Genomic DNA, 22,681 nt, shown 5'->3' on the forward strand with positions numbered 1-22,681 from the left:
GTGCTTTTTTTAAAAGCTTTCGGCATGGTGAGATGCAGCAGGCAGTGGTGGAGTTGTGGTAGAGTTCTGGGGGTCAGATGGCTCCTGGTTGAAGTGGATGGCAATGGATTGTGTTTTTGAAGATGGCCGCTGTGCTCTTTCCCGTTCCTGTGCGATGACGCTACTTCCTGTTCCGCTTATTAGCGGTGACCGCTATTAGCGGTCACCGCTAATGCTGATGGCTTGGATGCCGTTGGAGCTATTTGCACTTCGTACGACGCCAGAAAGGGAGAATTTTTGCCCTTTCACAGCATGGCGGTGGGGTCACTACCGGCATGGCCAAAGTTCGTGCCTGCGTACTCGTAATAGGCCGCTTTTAGCAGTCTATTGCCAGCACAGACACGGTAGTTGCTCCATACCGGTAATGACCAGTACTTACCGCCCGGGTCGTAATGAGGCCCTCTGATTTACAGAACAGTGCAAAGTGTATTTGTGCAGTGCAAAGTGACTTTGCACCAGTACAAAATGACTTTTCACCACGCTTAAAATTCCATAAATCAGGCCCTATGCCTGTTAATTTCGGTTAATAGAGGTTGTAAAGTTGTGCAAGTTAATTTGCAAATTCTTTGGAGCACCTCCTCTGTGCCCATCTGTATCCTACCCTGCACCTCTGCTGTATATCTGTTCTTTCCTCAGAAAAGCTCTCTGTTACGCACCTGTACTGTTGTATACCTCTGTAAAGCGCTCTGTTGTGTACCTGTAGTGTTGTAGACCTCTGTAAAGCCTCCTTGCTTCTTGAAGCTAGGTCCACGCTCAATAAATACCGTAATGATAATAAAAATAATAATCTGTGCCTGGACTGGTTGACTGCTACAGGACTGCATAGCTGCAGCTGTTACCTCATATACTGTGTTTTTGTGGATCTGGTGACCAGAATATTTCCCAACGTCCTCGTGATTATCAACGCAACCTTCGTATTTAAGCCAGATGTCAGGCGGGAAATCAACTTCCTGTGACAGCGGCGGGAAGTGGCGGAGCAGGCAGAAGCTGTCACAGCAGCAGCGGAGCGCAGTGCTTCAGCGTGCCTTCTGCGGTGCGTGGGTTGCTGGATTGCGGACGGTAAGGAAGGTCTTCAACGGGATCGTTATCACAGTGCATCTCAAGAACAGGGCGGGGGTAATGTTTCAGAAAGTATAAATTGCACAGCGGGAAGTGCACCCTCTGGCACTTCCATGCCCTTTGCTTCCTGGCAATTTTCGTCATTTATTTTAGTTGTTATTTTATTGCATTTGTTGACAGCTCCCACGCGATCTGCTTCTCCTCCTAGGTATCACGGCACTGGTACATACGTGTGAGAAAAAGAGAGAAAAAAAACAGGCACAAACCAGTCAAAAGGTACATAGATGAGGTACAAAAGGAGGCACATTTAGACATATTTGTTGAATAGTGGGGTTTTCAATTGTTTTCTAAAAGTGGGGTATGTGGGTTTATCTTATATGCAGGGTGGTAGGATGGTGCACAGAATGGGTGTTGTGACCGGAAAACGGACTCCTGCTCTTTTTCTTGTGAATCGTGCTGTGGCTAAGGTCACTGAGTCAGAGGAGCGTGAGCAACGCGGTTTCAGTTTCTTGGAAATGCGTTGCCTAGATGCAACATAGTGAATGCACCAGTGGCCGAGAGATACGATTTTAAATTCAATGCAAAGTGCAAAAATAAGTGTGACACCTCACCCAACCAGCGATACACACATTTTTATAAATGCCTTCTGCAATGTCTGCCTGCACGAGGCATTTACAATGGATTTTTATGGAATCTGGCCGCTTTTCCTATGTGCTAAAAACAGGCCGACTCCATAGGAATGTAATGGCTTTCCACCAACAGGAAAATCACATGCTTGTGGAAAACCATTCACTTTTCACTGTCAGAGCGGGAAGTGGATAATGGAACTCGATCTCGTTCCGTGCTCCAACCCCTCCTACCAAAACCAGGGAAACCCCTACAGCGGTAAAGCGGGTGTAAAAACAGATGAACCCCTTTTTTGCCTGTTATTAATACTTACTTGTTTCACCAATCAGAGGAATTTGAAAATAACCCAGTGTGTTCTTTTCTGTCACAGTGTAGAAAATCATGATGGCAGCCAGAGCTACGATTCTGTTTCGGTGGTACACTGGGTTCATTTAAAAAAAAGGTAATTACTCCGATGGGGTCACGCCCATTTGCGCTTCTGCGCAAGAGGTCCATCGATGCAATTTTCAATTTTTAAGTTATGTACCGTTGTGTACCGTTGTTTTGCGTGAGTAAAATACTTCATGGTGCTTTACTTCAAGAAAACTACTTTGTCGGGAAGCAAATAGATACATATGTGTTAAGGGCAGGAGCATGGGTAGGATGCGAAGAGTTTGGGGGGCAAATGGGGTATACCCCCATTTAACAAAAAAAGGGAAAACAAAAAGAACTAGCCATGTTTGAGAAAGTAATAAAATATAGGCAAAATTGCTTTTACAATTTACTTTTCCACTACGTTTGTGCAAAAGTGTAAACGCGGCATGCAAATAACAATCACAGGATGCATTTGCAAAGGATTCCTGTAAAGTCCACCGTCTTTTAATAAGTGGTAAGGCCATGAGAAAAAACAGGCAGAGAGAGAAGAACAGGTCTGTTTTGTATTTGGCATATCAAATGTGGAAGGAGTACCTTTTGCATAGCTCTCAAGGGTGTATTTGAGTTAACGTGTCACAGATGGCTCAAACACCGTTCTAACTCTCAGAGAAGGTTCAGGGTTTTTTTATTTATGTGTTTGGAAGGGCGCTAGGGCATCCTTTAGTCTCTCGTTTAGTTATTGTGTTTCCCACCCTAACCCAGGGGCCCCTACTCCCCGGATAAATAAAGAATATTGAACCTTACTGTCTAGTCTCCACCTTGCTGTCAATAACAACGTGAAGACAACTGCATTCTCTGTTTAAACTCCTCCCAGGACTTTTATACAGTAGCCGATTTGACGAATCAAGGGAGATCATCACCTCTACCCGAGAGGGAGCCACCCCCTTTGGGACTGGAGAGGTGAGCCCACTACACTCTACATCCCCTAGGGGACAGGGTAAATGGGATCCCTCTGGTGGTGACTCCCCCTTAAGGGACAGAGACCCTGAAATGGGTATAAGTCACCATCTGTAGAGATATCGCAAGACTTCCGGGTCTCGCGAGATCTCCTGCGAAAGGCGGAAGTGCGGCTCCCGCACTCCACGCGCGGCAGAGAGAGTGGAGGGAAGGCACGGAGCAACATCGGCTCCCGTGTGCTCCTCCACTGGACTGACACAAAGGACATCTTCAGAGACTAGAGACTCCCTCAAGTGGAGCAAGGACATCTTCAGAGACTAGAGACTCCCTCAAGTGGAGCAAGGTTGCAGGGCCCCTTGCCCATTCATTTAAAGCAGAGTTATTATGCAGTTAAGAAGCTGATGTCCACAATAGAATAAAGAGTCCTCATCAGCAACTCAGCAGTCTCCTGTGTGTTATTATCTTTATTATACAACACCATCCCTCATCCCTAGTGACTAACACATTTGCAGTGTAGCTGGGGGCTAAGATTTGGTACAACCCAATGCACCATTTTGTAATGGCTGACCTAGCTGCTCACCTTACCTGTGCCCAACCTTCTACAGAGACTGAACAGAGGCAAGAAAACCAGTCCCCTGGAGGAACAGCAGGCGGACAGCCAATCACAGGAGATTCTCAGCAGGCAGGACGGAAGTTAACTGCGCCAACCAGGAAGAAGAGGGAGTGGCTGATGGGAGAGCGAGAGCACTGGTGGCATTCTGACGAGAACGTGCACCAGAGTGCACAGCAGTTGAGTGGAAGGCCAGCCAAAGCAGCTGGAGAGGCTGCAAGAGCAAGGCAGGAGGGCCTAGGAAGACCAATGCAGAGCCCAGATGATTGGTCGCGTAAGTGACTCTGTCTGGCTTAAAAAGCTGCAAGAACGAAGAGCGAGAGCTTCAACCAACCAAAGGGAGCCCAGCTGAGAAGACGAGAATGAGGGATTTATGTGAAAAATATGCAGCTGAAATGCCCGAGTCCCATAAGTGCGAAGCTGACATCTTTGCATTTTGAAAACATTTTTTTTACATTTGTCCCACGATTTTCTATTTTGCCGAATGCACACAAAATGTACATTCAGCATTTATTCCGCTTACTTTCTGCCACTCCTGCGACAGAGGCTCTGCAAACACCGGAGAAGCAGCCCGAATCAACGCCCCTCACACCATGTGATGCGAGTAGCAGAACCAACCCATTGCTACCCTGCCATTCCTTAACCATAGGTATATGGATTTGCGTGAATGTCCATGCTATTGATACATGTCAGAGGCAGTGGAATGATACAACAATCTAAACCATATCTCCACTCATGTTGCATATAGCATGTACCAACTTGTTTCAACAAGCAGCAAGAACAGGTTGTCTGGGAATATATGAGTACTGTCCATAGCAAGAAGAGACCTCTATCCATGGAATTGTTGTTTTTGAGTAGCAAGACCACTAAACCACACAACAGCAGCCCATATGTCAGTATGGAGGAGTTGCTTATTGTTGCATGGCAACCGTGATGTGTAGACATCCATAAAGTAAAGCGTAGGGCAAATTTGTACTCATGTCACACCTTTCCATGACTCATCTGTGGATGCATGTGCTGGAGTAATATAACAGAGCGGAATGAGGAACAAGTGCAGAGGGCACTGTGCATATGGGGGAATATTATATAAAGGCCATGTTTCAAATATGTTATGCTATGTTATGTTGATTTCTACAACACACTGCTACCACCCAACTGCTGTCTCCAGGCGTTCCAATATGAACGACATTCATGCATATTCTGTGTGTCACTGCACAGTACCGGTATGCAGTGATTTTAACACTCCTGTGGAGCCATTTCTATTAAGGCCAGGTAGGGAGTGTGCTGCACCTCTTCCAACGACCCTTGGACATCGGCTAACTGCGGAACGCGCAACCAGCATTTTCAGCCCACATCTTGTACACATTGCACCTGCCCCTGTGATATGATATGATATGATGTGGCATTTATTACGTGCCTGTATACAAGTGTTTCTAGGCGCGGCAAGACAAGGAGGGGGAAACAATGGAGGACAAAATAATGATCTTACTAGGCCTTGTGTCATTCAGATTGCGCAAGTGTGGGGAAGAGGGAAGGGGAGATGTGCTGGTAGGAGGGATTTGGGGAAGTGCAGTTAACTCATAAGTGCAGCCAGTGGGTGGATCATAAGTGCAGAGAGGCAGTGTAAGTGCAACTGGATATGAAGGAGCCTGGGCCGAGTTCAGAGAGTGACCAGTGCACGGAGCAGTCAGGTGCATCAGCAGGGGAGAGGAAGAGAGAAAGTGGAAGCGAAAAGGAAGGTCTTGAGTTGCTTCCAGAACCAGAGGTGGTTCTGCTCAAGTTTGAGAGAGGCAGGGAGGCTATTCCAGAGGGAGGCCCCAGCTGAGGAGATAGATCTGCTGTCATGATGCCTGCCCCCGGGAAACCAGACCACGCCCAGCAGCCCCGGAAGCAGGCATCACGCCATTTGGAGCATGCCCAAAAGCCCCAGTTAGGGGCTGTTTGGGTGCAGTCCTGGCGCCATAGGCGCCAGGCTAATTTATGAGAACTTACCTAAAGCAGACCATGCTGCTTACTCACCTGATGCAGACCATGCTGCATGAAGACCTAAGCCAAATGAGGCTTAGGAGGGACTACTTTAATGAAGGGACTATTTTCTTACCTGGGTGGGGCAGTGGAAGAATACTTACCTGGGACTTCTTCCAAAGCTATTTAAGCCACGCCCGGACAGCCACACGTGCTTAGCGTTATTCTGCAGTAGCAGCGTAACGCTCACCGTGCCTGCAGCAGCTTCCAGTCTTCTGCCACGCCCGTCTACACTCCGGAGCTCCTGAACCCTGCAAGGAAAACAGAAGGAAAGGTTAGAGCAAGAGTTTATTCATACTCACCTGAATCCTGCATCTTCCCGACTTGGACCTGGAAGTAAGAATCCATTAGTCGCTCTTGCCGCGCCCCCTGCAACGCCGCGCTGAACTCACCTGTTGCCATTTTCAGCATTCCATCACGCTCATCTTCAGTCCGCGGCCGCTCTTCATCACCTATGGACATAAAAACAATAAGGTGAGCAACAGAGAGTTATCAAGGGCAACAAAGGCAAATATTAAGACTTACTTGAGATCACCGGGGATACTCACCTAATCTCGGGTCGGCACGACCTTTTCCGCATATCCGCCGCACCCCGGCCCCTATGGGGAAACATTCTGCTACAGACTTACCCGGTTGCGGAAAACGCTTCAATCCACGGATCTTCCTCCGAATGGATGCCTGAAACGGAAAATGACCACAGATTAGAGCAAGCTTCCCTCTTTATTCCGAACAGCCTTAATAAACACTTACCTGCGCATCTCTGGTTGCCACGTGAACTTTTTCCAGATCCATAAGGGCAACCTAGGGGAATTGGACAGAGTGAATTCCAGACGTTTTGAACTCTTATAACTATTACCTCTACAGAGTCAACTCGGTCTGCAACTCGCCAACTTCCCACACCAGTGAGGCAACTGGTCATCTAGGCGCCCCTGCACTGGAAGCAGGATGGAGAGTTCATCTTTCCAGATTATCAGGTGAGAATCTAAAGGAGTCCCAAAGCAATTCATGGGGAGAAGGTGGGGTTAAGCTTAAACCTCACAGGTGGTTAATTCAACTTTCTGCATTACAGAAGAGTATTCATACAAGCCACACAGACCAAGCTGGGTGGCCCGGTCCACTCCGTCATCTCGGTGCTCCGAGTATCACTGGAAGAAGTAACATCAGGCCGGTCCAGATCAACGCCCCCGTGGACACCAGGTGAGCGTAACAGAATGCAAAGCCTACCCACAACAAGCCACCTGGGCGTTATGGAGACCTCAGAGACGGATCAATTAGCCCAATTATTAGGGGAGCTAAGGGCTGAAGTGCATGCCGCCCGCCAGGAAACTAATGCCCTTAGGAGGGAGCTGATAGTTTCGAAAGAGCGAACGGATGATCTAGCCAGACAGTTATTGCAAAATCAAGCTGGGCAAACGCCACTGCCTGGCCTCGGGGCAGGTCCAGCTCCTGTGTCATCGAGCAACCCTGTTCAAATACACTTACCAGGGGCCGTTCCATTGGCTCCACCCGAACGTTTTACCGGAGACCCAAAAAGGTTTGCCGTATTCATGAATCAGTGCCGCTTACACTTCTTATGCAGACCTGCAGCCTTTCCGAATGATCAAGCCAAGGTAGCCTTTGTGCTGTCATACCTCAGCGGCAGCGCAGCAGACTGGTCCATTCCTCTAGTTAATCAAGATGACCCCATTCTTCGGGATTTCCAGGGATTTCAAACAAGCATGGAAAGACTATTTGCTCGACACTCCCAGGGTCAGGCCCTGGATAACGAACTCTTATCCCTACGACAGGGGAATCAGGATCTTCTTTCCTACATTGCAACCTTTAACAGATTAATAGTGGAAACTGAATGGCCAGAAGTAAAAAGAATCACATTGTTCCATCGAGGGCTTCGAGGAGAACTCAAAGATGTCTTGGCCCAGATCGTGAACCCGCCTCAAGATTGTACCGAATATATAAATTTGGTGGTCCAACTTGATCATAGACTTCAAAATAGGAAGGCCGATAAAGCCAGGTTTGAAAACAGAGTCTTGGTCAGAACTCATACCAGCCCCAAAGGGGCAGAGACTTCAGAACCCATGCAAATCGGAGGGGTGAGAGGACCCTTAACTCAGAAAGAAAGAGATAGAAGGCGACAAATGCAGCTATGCCGATATTGCGGAATTCAGGTCATTTTTTGCTGAACTGCCCCATAAAACCGCCCAAAAAGGTGGTGGGGGCTGCGGATAAAAACTCCGACTCGGGAAACGATCCCGCCCGACAAGCGTAGAGGTCCGCTTGCCGAGCTCGAAGAAGGACACTCAGACCTCGCATTTCACCATTCCAATGATCCTCGTAGATCCGGAACAGCCATCTCGGATGCACGCGGTAAAAGCGTACGTAGATAGCGGAGCCATAGGAAACTACGTGGACAGTGAACTGGCTTCCAGGATGAACCTGCCTCTCGCCCAGAAACCCACTCTAGATGTCATTACCACAGTTGATGGAACGGAAATTGCCTCAGGCCCCGTAACTCTCTCCACCACAGAAATGACATTGCTGGTGCAGGATGGGCACCGAGAGACTTTGGTGTTTGATTTAATCAAGGCTCTGCAGTTTCAAGTAATACTAGGGATACCTTGGTTGGAAAAACATAATCCTAGTATCGACTGGCGAGTGAAGAGAATTACCTTCCCAGAATGTGCGCACACCTGTTACCCAAGAAAATCTCAGAACACGGTCCTGGCTTCAGTAACTCCAGCTGCCATACAACTACCTACAGAGTATCTAGAGTTTCAAGATGTCTTCCAAAAAGAACAGGCAAATACCTTGCCCCCACGCAGATCATATGACTGCCAAATAGACCTCATACCAGGCGCACAACCTCCCTGCAGCAGGATTAATGCCCTTACGGAGCCCGAAAATCTTCATTTACATCAATACCTGGACCAATACCTTGCTAACGGTTTTATTCGCCCATCTAAATCCCCAGCATCTTCTGCTTTGTTCTTCGTGCCAAAAAAGGAAGGCGACCTCAGAACGTGCATAGACTATCGCGCACTGAACCAAATAACCATTAAGAATCGGTATCAGTTGCCTTTAATTCCGGAATTACTTGACCAAGTAAAAGAAGCCCGCATATATACTAAACTAGACCTCCGGGGGGCGTATCATTTGGTACGTGTCAAAGAAGGCGACAAGTGGAAAACTGCTTTTTGCACGAAGTATGGATTATTTGAGTACCAAGTGATGCCTTTTGGATTATGCAACGCGCCGGCAGCCTTCCAGTTCTTCATGAACGATGTCCTTAGAGAATTTATCGATGTTTGTGTCGTCGTTTATATTGATGACATCTTAGTATACTCCTCATCAGAATCTGATCATATCAAGCACGTCCGAGCAGTGTTAGAAAAGCTACGCCAGTACAAACTATATGCCAAATTGGAGAAATGCGTTTTCCACACCACTGAAGTGGAATTTCTAAGATTAATTTTAACCACGGGAGGAATCAGGATGGATACACGAAAAGTGGACGCAATTCTCAAATGGCCTTCGCCAAGCTCTGTCAAAGGGGTACAGAGCATGCTTGGTTTTGCCAACTTCTACCGCAGGTTTATTCCAGACTTTTCGCAGATTGTTCATCCCATCACAGCACTCTTGAGAAAAAACAAACGCTTTATATGGACAGACGAAGCTGAAAGCGTCTTTCAAGAATTAAAGTCCAAATTCACATCTGCACCGATCCTAAGACACCCACGTCCTGAACCCCCGTACATAGTGGAGATTGATGCATCCAGTTTAGCAATGGGAGCCGTCTTTTCTCAAAAAGATCCCGAAACAAACCAGATTCACCCAGTGGCCTTTTGGTCAAAAAAGTTCTCGGCTCCTGAATTAAACTATGCCATTACTGATAAGGAGCTGTTAGCTATCAAGTCCGCCTTCAAAGCTTGGCGACACTACCTACTTGGAGCCAGGCACACCATCACGGTTATCACCGATCATCGAAATTTACAATATCTAAAAACAGCCAAAGCCCAGTCTTCACGTCAACTCCGTTGGGCATTGTTTTTTGCCGAATTTGATTTTGTAATAACTTATCGGCCCGGTTGTAAAAATGGGAAAGTGGACGCCTTATCCTGAATTGGAATGGGAGAGACTGAAGTGACCCTGGAACCTGTACCCATAATCCCTGACCAGAGAATTCTTGGTATAACTTCAGTACAGACACTGGAAGACATTCAAGGGATTGTCTGACAGCTCTTTGATCCTCAAGCCCTACAAGATTGGGCCAAGAAAGGCCCAGATTTCAGCATCACCAATGAACTACCATATTACCGAGGATGTCTATTTCTACCACAAAAAGAACTACAAGAACTAGTCATCTCCCATTATAATGATACGTTACTAGAGGGACACCCCGGTATTACAAAGACCAAAGCTAAAATCAAGAAACAATTCTGGTGGCCCACCTGGCGAAAAGATATTAAGTCATTTGTCCTATCTTGTGGCATCTGCGCCCAAAACAAAAGTCAAAAAAGAAAACCAGCTGGGCTATTACAGCCTATGGACATCCCACCGATTCCTTGGCACATCCTGTCATTAGACTTTATCACGGATCTACCCCTGTGTAACGGTTTCAATACTATTCTAGTAATAGTGGACCTTTTTTCTAAGATGGCCCACTTTATTCCCTTGAAAGGGATACCCTCAGCCTCAACCCTGGCCAAGGAATTCCTTGAAAACATCGTTCGTCTACACGGTTTTCCATCTGTGTTAATTTCAGACCGAGGAAGTCAATTCATCTCGCATTTCTGGAAAAAATGCTGCCAACTGGCACAAATAGATGTCAGGCTTTCCACTAGCCACCACCCCCAGACCGACGGCCAAACAGAGAGAACTAACCAGACTCTCGAACAATATTTACGCTGTATGCTACATCAGTCTGAAGGCAATTGGAAGGACACCCTATGGATCGCTGAATATGCGTACAATAATTCAGTACACTCAGGAATTGGGCACAGTCCCTTTTTTACCATATACGGACATCATCCCCGAACCTCGGAGTTGGATTCACCCCAGCATTTAGAGATGCCCGCAGTAGATCATCTTCACACAGTCATTACTCAAACCTTTAAGGAAGCAACAGAACATTTACGAAAGGCCAAGGAAAAATACAAGAAAAACGCTGATCAGCTTAGAAGAGAAGCACCACACTACCAGATAGGGGACCAAGTATGGTTATCTACTAAGCACATTCCTCTCAAAGGAAAACGGACCTTTAATCCCAGGTACTTGGGGCCTTACTCCATCAAAACCATTATTAACCCGGTGGCTGTTGAGTTGGAACTACCTGCTCATATGCGAATCCATCCCGTCTTCCACGTGTCTCTTTTGAAACCAGTGCAACCAGGAACTAGGCTAACCGACCCACCTGAACCTATCCTCATAGACGGAGAACCCGAATACGAAATCAAGAATATTTTGGACTCAAAAAGAGTGAGATCGAAACTCTTTTACCTAATTGACTGGAAAGGTTATGGTCCGCAGGAAAGGTCTTGGGAACCTAGTGACCACGTACATGCACCTCGTTTGGTGAAGAGGTTCCACTGGGAATTTCCAGACAAACCACGGCCAAGGAGAGGAACGACTTTGGGAGGGGCCTTGAGGGGGAGTGCTGTCATGACGCCTGCCCCCGGGAAACCAGACCAGGCCCAGCAGCCCCGGAAGCAGGCATCACGCCATTTGGAGCATGCCCAAAAGCCCCAGTTAGGGGCTGTTTGGGTGCAGTTCTGGCGCCTTTGGCGCCAGGCTCATAAGAACAAAGTCAGTCCTGGCGCCATAAGCGCCAGGCTCATTTATGAGAACTTACCTAAAGCAGACCATGCTGCTTACTCACCTGATGCAGACCATGCTGCATGAAGACCTAAGCCAAATGAGGCTTAGGAGGGACTACTTTAATGAAGGGACTATTTTCTTACCTGGGTGGGGCAGTGGAAGAATACTTACCTGGGACTTCTTCCAAAGCTATTTAAGCCACGCCCGGACAGCCACACGTGCTTCGCGTTATTCTGCAGTAGCAGCGTAACGCTCACCGTGCCTGCAGCAGCTTCCAGTCTTCTGCCACGCCCGTCTACACTCCGGAGCTCCTGAACCCTGCAAGGAAAACAGAAGGAAAGGTTAGAGCAAGAGTTTATTCATACTCACCTGAATCCTGCATCTTCCCGACTTGGACCTGGAAGTAAGAATCCATTAGTCGCTCTTGCCGCGCCCCCTGCAACGCCGCACTGAACTCACCTGTTGCCATTTTCAGCATTCCATCACGCTCATCTTCAGTCCGCGGCCGCTCTTCATCACCTATGGACATAAAAACAATAAGGTGAGCAACAGAGAGTTATCAAGGGCAACAAAGGCAAATATTAAGACTTACTTGAGATCACCGGGGATACTCACCTAATCTCGGGTCGGCGCAACCTTTTCTGCATATCCGCCGCACCCCGGTCCCTATGGGGAAACATTCCGCTACAGACTTACCCGGTTGCGGAAAACGCTTCAATCCACGGATCTTCCTCCGAATGGATGCCTGAAATGGAAAAAGACCACAGATTAGAGCAAGCTTCCCTCTTTATTCCGAACAGCCTTAATAAACACTTACCTGCGCATCTCTGGTTGCCACGTGAACTCTTTCCAGATCCATAAGGGCAACCTAGGGGAATTGGACAGAGTGAATTCCAGACGTTTTGAACTCTTATAACTATTACCTCTACAGAGTCAACTCGGTCTGCAACTCGCCAACTTCCCACACCAGTGAGGCAACTGGTCATCTACGCGCCGCTGCACTGGAAGCAGGATGGAGAGTACATCTTTCCAGATTATCAGGTGAGAATCTAAAAGAGTCCCAAAGTAATTCATGGGGAGAAGGTGGGGTTAAGCTTAAACCTCACAGGTGGTTAATTCCCCTTTCGTAATTACAGAAGAGTATTCATACAAGCCACACAGACCAAGCTGGGTGGCCCGGTCCACTCCGTCATCTCAGCGCTCCGAGTATCACTGGAAGAAGTAACATCAGGCCGGTCAGATCAACGCCCCCGTGGACACCAGGTGAGCGTAACATCTGCCCCAAACTCTCTGCTTGGAGAAGCGTCTGACCCTCAGAGAGTTGGAGATGAATGAGCAGAGAGCTCGAGAAGGAAGATGTTTTGGAAGAGAACGTTGGAGGTAGAGCGGTCCCAGGCCCCAGAAAGCCTTGTGGAAAATGCATAGGGTCTTGAAGTTGATCCTTGCAGACACAGGCGCCAGTGAAGAAAATTCAGAGCTGGAGATATACAATCCTTGGGCTTGAGGCCAAGGACAAGTCTTGCAGTCCTGTTCTGGATAAGTTGTAAAGGTCGAAGAGTAGAGGCAGGAAGATTTAGAAAGAGACTGTTGCAATAGTCCAGCCTAGAGAGGTCCAGAGCTCCAGAGGCAGAGAGTTTCTGGGGGAAAGTGAGAAAAGAAAGAATACCTCTGAGGAGGTGCAGCTGATACTTTGACTTCTTGGAGAGATGTGAGGAGAGAAGGAGAGGGTAGAGTCGAAGATGACACCAAGGTTCCTATCCTCACAGGAAGGAGCAGGAAGAGGGCCCAGAGTGGGCGGCCAGAGAGAGAGAGGAAAGGAGGGAGCGGGTGTGTGATTTAGGAGGACCTCAGTCTTACTCGCATTAAGGCAGAGATCATTGGCGGCACACCATTCCTGAATTGCGGCCAGGCAGTCTGGTATGAGAGAAGAAGCAGAGGTGGCTGAGGGGAGCCTGAAAGAGAGCTGAGTGTCATCCGCATAACATTGAAAATTGAAGCAAAATGTAGCAATGCAGTGGGCAAGAGGTACCAGGTAGTGGTGGAAGAGCCAGGGAGAGAGGTTAGATCCCTGGGGAGCACCACAAGTAGAGAGAGATAGAAGAGAAGAAAGACCCCAGTTGGACCTGAGAGGGTCGGCCGGTGAGAAAGGATGTTAACAAGGCCAGGGCCTGATCAGTAATACCAAGGTTGTCCCGGAGAAGATGGAGCAGGATGGCATGTTTGACTGTGTCAAAAGCAGGGGATAGATCAAGGAGAATGAGGACAGAAGGGAAATTAGAGTCAAGATTGGAGAGCAAGTCTTCACAGTTTCTGTGCTTCTGGCAGCTCTGAAGCCAGACTGGTGGTCATGGAGGCAACCAACGGATTCAGTATGTAGATTAAGCTAGGAGATGGCCAGCGTCTCCAAGAGTTTGCCCAGGAAAGGAGTGATAGAGATCGGGTGATAGTCAGCCGGAAAGGAAGAATCTGCTGAGGGCTTCTTTAGAAGGGGGTGCACAAGAGAGTGCTTAAGGAGGAGGGGAAAGTTCCAGTGGCAAAGGAGTGATTGCAGAAATCGGCCAAGGCTGGAGCAAGGGTGTCAATGTGGTCCTTTATTGTTCTGGATGAGCAGGGGGAACCTGCTTTGATGAGACTTTCATAGATCAGACTTGTCTAGAAACATCGTCATGGGTGACCAGGGGAAATGAGAAGAAAGGAGGAGGAGAGACGGCCTCAGAGGGTTCAGGATTGGTAGAGGAGGAGCAAGAGGAGGTAGAGGAAGAGAGGGTGGACAAGATTTTCTGAGTTTTAGTAGTGAAATGAGAGGCCAAGGCCATGCACAGGACCTCGGAGGGAACAGGAGAGGTAGAGACGGCAGCAGGATTGGCCAGCTCCTTGTAGATTAGATGCTGCAGAGATGCAGGCTTGGATGTAGGATCTCTTCTTAGAGAGGACAGAGAGTCTGTACTGCTTTTGGAGCAGTCGGCAGGCTAGTTTGTCAGGGGGTGCGCCCGAGGCCCTCCATTTCCTCTCCACTTCACCCTCCACTGTGGCTGCCGGTCTCTTGACAGACATCATTGAGAGACTGTCGGCCATCGAGGCTGCCCAGGCATTTGTACAGGCCAATGTGAGGAAACTGATTGAGACCTGCTTGGTACTTGGCACAATGTTGGGGGGGAATCCAATATTCCCTGGAGGATGTACATCACTATTTGGCAGCAGCCAACTGGCTGAGGACAGACCTACTGGAAGAGGCACATGCAGCAAGGAGAGAGGCCAGGGAGGATGCTAGTCTTGCTTGACCGACCGAGAGAAGTCCTCTGTAGCAGCTACATCCACGCTGGTCACTGCAGAGGGCTAGGCTAGAGCTAAGGAGGACACCCAATTGGCCTCAGAGCAGGCCTCAGTTGCCTCAGCGGACACTGCAGAGGCCTATGCTGGGACCAGGGAGGATGCCTGACTGGCCTGATACTAATTCTCTACACTGGCTGCAGCTATTGCAGAGGTCTGTGCCTAGGCCAGGGAGGACACCGGAATGGACTAAGATCAGGCCTCTACTGGTTCGCAGGAGGCCAACACTAGGGCCAGGGAGGATGCTCGACTGGCCTGATACTAATTCTCTACACTGGCTGCAGCTATTGCAGAGGCCTGTGCCCAGGCCAGGGAGGACACCAGAATGGACTGAGAGCAGGCCTCTACTGGTTCGCAGGAGGCCAACACTAGGGCCAGGGAGGATGCTCGACTGGCCTGATACTAATTCTCTACACTGGCTGCAGCTATTACAGAGGCCTGTGCCCAGGCCAGAGAGGACACCGGAATGGATTGAGAGCAGGCCTCTACTGGTTCGCAGGAGGCCAACACTAGGGCCAGGGAGGATGCTCGATTGGCCTGATACTAATTCTCTCCACTGGCTGCAGCTATTGCAGAGGCCTGTGCCCAGGCCAGGGAGGACACCGGAATGGACTGAGAGCAGGCCTCTACTGGTTTGCAGGAGGCCAACACTAGGGCCAGGGAGGATGCTCGACTGGCCTGACAGCAGGCCTTGAGGCACATCCAACCTGCCTGCAATGTTGCCTGTGCCTCCTCTTGAACGATGCATCATTTGGCCCACTGCATGGGTCCCTTCTGCCGCCGGATTGTGGAGGGCAGCCTCCAACAGAGTCAGTCACAGGTTGCCATCACTGACCTGCTAAACTGCCAGGAGCAGTCCCTTACCCTGGTGCACAAGTTTGTGGGTAGGAATTCAATCTCTTCCTCATCCATTCCCTCCCCTCAGCAAAGCAGCCCCCTGCGAGACCTACCCTAGCCAGGCACCCAACTGGGTCCACCAGAGAAGCCGCAGTGGTCGGGCAGGTGATCCACCTTCCTATGTCCCCTGCCTTGATGAATCTTCCCTTCCAAATTGGACATCTATTTGGGTTAGTAGTTCTGATGGTGGATTTATTTTGCACCATGTTGTTTTTGTTCTTTTTTTAACTCTACCTGCACTCCTCATCCCTGGATTTTGTTTGTAACTGTTTATACATTGACTGTGGACTTTTATTGCAACATTGCACACAATTTACAGTTTAGACTCAGATCTAGAATCACTAACCCTCCTAGAGCTATCACTTTTACCAATCATGCTAACACAGGAAGTGTACCCCTATTAAAAACCCAAGCTAAACACCCTAAAAGTCCCATCATAATCAAACAACAATCTAACTCCATAGAAACTACCAACACTCACCCACCCCCCCCCCCCCAACCCAAGAGCCACCTCCATCCACACACCTCAAAGCAGCCCTCATTAATGCGCGGTCCATACCTGCTCATGCCACAGAAATTCATGACCTCATTATTGAGCAACAACTTGACCTACTCATAGTGACAGAAACCTGGCTCCACCAAGCCTCCGGCCCATCGTTCTCCATTGCCATTCCCCCAGACTACACCATTCTCAGAACAGACAGAACAAAATCAGTAGGTGGGGGAGTAGCCATTATCTCTAAAGCCCATCTCAAAATAAGAACCAGCCCTATTGAGAGCGCCTGTCGGCTACGAAGTCCTGCTAGCTAAGCTGGCTACGGACCACAAAACCACTATAAACATAATAACCATTTACAGAGCACCCAACACCATATTTCAACCAGAATTAGACATACCACTATTGTTAACGCCACTTATTAAACCAAACACAAAATGCCTAGTCCTTGGGGACCTGAATCTAGGATTTAACGACCCCCAAGACCACAAAGCAGATGCACTACACAGTGCACTTAAAGACATGGCTTTCACGCAACTCGTGAACGCCCCTACCCATACAAAAGGGAGGTCACTAGACTGGATACTACATTTTAACACTATAGTATCCATAGACTCCATCACCCCGGTACCCTGGTCAGACCATCATTGCATAAACTTCATTATCCTGTGCAAAAAACAGACTTACCGAAAACGGTTGTTGAAGAATCCTATGTAACAAGAAACATCCGCAAACTCACAGCAGAAAACATCAACCCCCTATTAGCCAATGCCCTCAATAACAATATCATTACTGCCAAAGAACCTTGTGCCCTGGCAGACCATTACCATAACTGTCTTACCAGTACAATTGATGCCCTAGCACCCTGCGTTAACAAAACCAAACGTAAAGACAAAAAGTCCTCCTTTTGGTTCAACGAGGAATTAGTCTCTCTTAGACGGATCAAAAGATCGCTTGAACACCGCCTAAAGAAAAACCACACCCCAGAAGCTCTGGAAGAATTCAACTCTGCAAACAAAACCTATAAATCAGCCATCATCGCCCATAAAGCAGATGCCTTCAATACTAGAATTAGTAATGCGGCCTCCGATAGCAAAGAGCTATTCACCATACTCAAGGAGCTGGAGAATCCGATCCCCATAATTAACCCAGTCAAACCAAGTAAAGAATGGTGCACCACCATCCAAGATGCCTTGGCCACTAAAATTAAGTTATTACAAAACAAAATTATCTCCAAAAGAAACCTCTTGTACGACAAACACTCCACGGCCAACCAGATCTCCACGATCATAGAAAATACCGCCCCCCTTCTTCATCTTCTCATGATACAGTACTTAATACTATAGCCAAAATGAAAGCGTCCAACTGCAAAGGAGATAACTTTCCAGCACACCTAATTAAACTCTGTGCCCCCACTCTCACGCCTATAATCACTAACTTTGTAAATACCTCCTTCTCCACAAATCAGGTCCCAGTCAGCATTAAAGCGGCTTGGGTCACCCCTCTACTAAAAAAGCCCACACTAGACCCACTAGTACCCACAAACTACCAGCCCATAATGACTGTCCCATTCTTACTTAAAATCATTGATAAAATAGCTTACAACCAACTACAAACTCACCTAGAACAAAATAACCTGCTAGGAGCCAGACAATCAGGCTTTAGGCCTAATCACAGCACTGAGACAGCCCTCCTGGATCTTAAAATCCAAATAGACTCTATTAGAGATTCAGGCAAACTAGCCACACTACTGCTACTGGACCTATCTGCAGCATTCGACTTGGTAGATCATGACAAACTATGCAACACTCTAAAAAAAGATTTTAATCTTTCCAACAACACCACACACTGGATCAAATCCTTTCTCACTGACCGTACATCCAGAGTTGCCATTGGAAACTTTGCAGTGGACCCCATAATAGTACCCATTGGAGTCCCCCAGGGATCCTGCCTCTCCCCCACCCTCTATAATGCATATACTAAACTTTTATTCTCAGCCTTAGGCGATATGGGCGTCATTTACACCAATTTCGCAGATGACACACAGATCAAGATCCCTATTACAGGCGACTACACCCAAGACACCCTCACCATTAATAAAGTTTACTCCATAACCCAAAACTGGATGGCCCTGAACAATCTCTGCCTAAATGATGAGAAAACGGAGGTCCTCATTGTGGGCTCCCAAAAAAGAATAAGCACCCTCCACTCGGACTACTCTCACATTAATATCGACGGTACCCGGATCCCAGTACTTAAACAAGTCAAAACGTTAGGTGTCTACATTTACGCCAACCTCTCCATGCATAAACAAATAGCAGCCCTTTCCTCGTCCACAGCCTACACAGCAAAACTTATTGCACTCAGTCGCCAATTTCTCACCCCTGTAAATTGCATCACCCTGGCTAGAGCCCTAATCCTAACAAAACTAGATTACTGTAACGTCCTCTTCCTAGGAACTTCCAAAACCAATTTAAACAAAATCCAATTACTACAGAATAAAGCCCTCAGAGCGGCTTTAGGGATAAAGAAATCTGAACATATATCCAGCACTAGAAGAGAAAACCACTGGCTGCAATTGAAGCAAGGATCATATTCAAAACCCTCAGTATCGCCTACAAATGTACCACCAACAAAGCGCTCAGCTACCTCAACAACTCCATTAAAAAAAAAATGTCATGTAGGTCGCTAAGATCTAATAATCTGGCCCTCTTAGAAGTTCCTCAATACAAATACAGCAGAGCAGGAGGAAGTAGTTTCAAAATGCCACAATAGCCTCTACATTACTGCAGGCGAGCTCACTCTAATTTTAAAATGCAAGAGTTCCAATTTGCATTACTTTTCTGCCCTGAAAGGCTCAAGCAAGCCCATTGCCGCCATTAAGGTACACAAGGTACCTAATCACTTAACGATGGCCGCCCGCCCGATGCTTGCTGCCCCCTCGGCCTAATCCAGCCTTCCAGTAGCCATCTGATTGGCTTACTGGCCTATCTTCACACCCATTGGCTGCCGGCAGGCAAAGCCGGCCCACTCCCTCCAAGGCCCACGGAGGCAAGGCTGCTACCTGTTTCGAGCCTGTTTCCTGCCGATTCTGCCTCTGCCAGTCCCCCTGGCCCTCACAGGAGAGCACCAGCATGGAGGACTCGCTGCCCCAGGACCACTCACCGTCGCCTTGAAGCCCCTGAGGTCAACGGGTAAGCCCACCAGCAGCATAACACGCGCCCCCACTGATCCCTAACCTGGCTAACTCCCACCCCCATGCGCCAAACCCTACCACCTGGCTGTTGCCCTACACACCTACATCCAAGGACAGTACGTGACAATTGTACTAAGAACTTGTCTTGCTCGCTCACGGCTGCACACCTCTCTCAAGCCATACTGGGATTCAATGCAGTTACACTGCTTGCACCGCTATATGCTTATTTGAATGCCCCTTATTCCCTAAACACTGCATTTTGCTCCATTTTGTGATATTGGAATCTAGGCAGGTTGCCACTGCTATTTATTGCCTAAACACTGCATTTTGCCCCATTTTGTGATATTAGAATCTAGGCAGGTTGCCACTGCTATTTATTGCCTAAACACTGCATTTTGCCCCATTTTGTGATATTAGAATCTAGGCAGGTTGCCACTGCTATTTATTGCCTACACACTGCATGTTGCCCCATTTTGTGATATTGGAATCTAGGCAGGTTGCCACTGCTATTTATTGCCTAAACACTGCATTTTGCCCCATTTTGTGATATTGGAATGTAGGCAGGTTGCCACTGCTATTTATTGCCTAAACACTGCATTTTGCTCCATTTTGTGATATCAGAATCTAGGCCGGTTGCCACCGCTATTTTGCTATGTACTCTCTGCCCGTCCTCACCTGCTTAATTAGCACGCTACTCACCTTTATGACCACACCACATCCTTCTACATTAAAGCACCCCCACCACTATCAAATCAGCCCGCGTCATTGAATACACACGATGGACCTCCTGCCCAAGCCCTCACACACTCCAAATAACACAGCACTAATGATACCTAACCTCAACCTCAGACTAGACAGACTCAGAGCCCGCACCATCCCTATCCACCATCATGCCACTCCTACACACATACCACACAGAAACTGCAGACTTAGCTCACGCACCTCTAAAGTGCACACACTCCACATCCATGATAACACATCCATATGCCACAAATTTAAACACACACTTACTACACCGAGCGGTAACTCCTACTCTCAATGTACCACTGTACCTAAAGCAGACACCCACACCATACCTTCAAAAATCTCTTGCCCTTGCCCAACGCTATACAAATGCGCCTTAATCAATGTACGATCACTCAATGCCCACGCATTAGAATTAAATGACCTAATAACTACCCAAAACCTAGATTTACTCGCTATCACAGAGACATGGCTCAACGAAGCCTCCGGCCCAGCCATTTCACTAGCCCTACCACAAGGGTATGCCATCCTTAGACAAGATAGGATAGCCAGAACAGGAGAGGGGTAGCCATTATTCACAAAGAAACCCTCTCTATCAGAACCGTACCCCACCAAGAGGAAGATAATATAGACATCCTATCAGTCAAATTAGCACTCTCTCCAAATAGCACAATAAATATTCATACCGTATACCGTCCACCTGGCCCAACCGCTAATTTCATAGGTCAAGTCAATCACCTCCTAAGAAACAACCTTAAAAAATCCACAAAATCACTACTTATAGGTGACCTTAACTTAGGATTCAACGACTCTAAGGACAAAGCTGCTATCTCAGCCAAGGACCTCCAAGACCTAGGCTTCTCTCAAAAGGGCACCTCGCCTACTCATGCTAAAGGACGCATCCTAGATTGGATTGTAGACCACAACTGTAACACAGCCATCACCTCCAATACTAGCCTCCCATGGACAGACCACAACCTTCTCCTATTTGACATCCCTGTCTTACTAAGCGCTAAAGTGCCTACTAAAGCACCGGCGACCTTAGCAAGAAGCGCCAAAAAACTCACTGCAGACAATATCAGTGCACTCCTCAATCTACCATGCCTAGCGCCCCCGTTCTCCGATGACCCCAACATCCTCGCAGAAATATTCAAAGACACCATCACAATGGCTGTCAACATTGTTGCCCCACTGGAAAACAAAAAAGAAAGAAAATCCTTCCATTCCAATTCCTGGTTCACTCAGGAACTCCAGACTTTGCGCAAAGACAAACGCTTAGCCCTAAAAAATTGGCAGCTTAACCCATGCGATACCACAAAAGCTAACTTCAAATCCATAGCAAAAAAATACAAAGACGCAATCTTCCTTGCTAAATCTGAAACCTACAACCACCGCATTTCCAATGCCAACTCCCACTCTAAAGAACTTTTCAATATATTCAAAGAGCTAACCGTACCACCTACATGCCCTGATGAGATTGTCAAAGACGAGGCATGGTGTACAGGCATTCAATCAGCCATGCTTACAAAAATAAACCTCCTCCAAAACAAAATATCCCACCACTTCAAAACCATACCTAAGCAAAGTGCACATGCACAGATAAAATCTAATGTAAAAGTAAGAAACGTGCCCAAATTTGCATTTACCGAAATCTCCGAAACCGAGGTCACTGACATTCTCAGACACCTCAAACCCTCACAATGTAAGGGTGATGTATGCCCCCCTAAAATCATCAAAGATTGCGCAGAACCACTCGCCCCCCTTCTCACAGCCTTCATCAATGCATCCTTCAAAACGGGCATAGTCCCAGACAGCCTTAAAGAGGCCTGGGTACGCCCTCTCTTAAAAAAACCGACGCTAGACCCTGCTAACCCTAACAACTACCGACCCAAAACCACAGTCCCTTTCCTCCTGAAACTACTTGACAAGGCTGCCCACAAACAGATTCAACTATACCTTGAATCGAACGCAATCCTAGGTAAAAGACAATCCGGGTTCCGCAAGGGACACGGTACTGAAACCGCCCTTCTAGACTTAAAAAACGAAATTACCAACATCCTAGACAAAGGCAAGCCCGCCCTCCTCCTTCTCCTTGACCTTTCAGCTGCGTTTGATCTGGTAGACCACACTACTCTTACCAGTCACCTGACACACGCTGCAACATTCTCAAAGGACGCAGCATCCTGGGTAAAATCATTCTTAGAGGGAAGAGCGATGAACGTGTTCTCTAACACAGCACATGCAGCACCCTCCATCATCCACTGTGGGGTACCACAAGGTTCCTGTACTGCCCCCACGCTCTATAATCTTTTTACCAAGCCACTATTTGATAAACTAGACGCGCTGGGGATCACTTACACAAACTACGCCGACGACACGCAGGTTCTCCTCCCCCTGACAGGGAATTATCACCAAGACGCCTCTACCCTACAGCAAATCTACTCTACCATACAAGCATGGATGGCTACCAACGGCCTCTGCTTGAACGGGGACAAGACCGAAATCCTCATTCTAGGACAGAAATCCACCCTCTCCA

General features: G+C 47.8%; 1 long non-coding RNA gene across 2 annotated transcripts in view; it reads left to right on the forward strand.

The window, feature by feature from the left end:
- Window positions 1–1,006: 1,006 nt before the first annotated feature.
- The window catches only part of LOC138521493 (uncharacterized), a 111,350-nt gene continuing 89,675 nt past the window's right edge, over window positions 1,007–22,681 (forward strand). Inside the window, exons 1-3 of one of the 2 annotated variants that reach the window (XR_011283063.1) lie at window positions 1,007–1,098; window positions 1,307–1,374; window positions 2,096–2,167. This is a non-coding gene — a long non-coding RNA (uncharacterized lncRNA). The remainder of the gene's footprint in view (window positions 1,099–1,306; window positions 1,375–2,095; window positions 2,168–22,681) is intronic. The other variant, XR_011283062.1, reaches the window with a different exon arrangement.

The sequence above is a fragment of the Ambystoma mexicanum genome, chromosome 13, assembly GCF_040938575.1.
Source record: "Ambystoma mexicanum isolate Mex_15411 chromosome 13, UKY_AmexF1_1, whole genome shotgun sequence".
NCBI lineage: Eukaryota > Metazoa > Chordata > Amphibia > Caudata > Ambystomatidae > Ambystoma > Ambystoma mexicanum.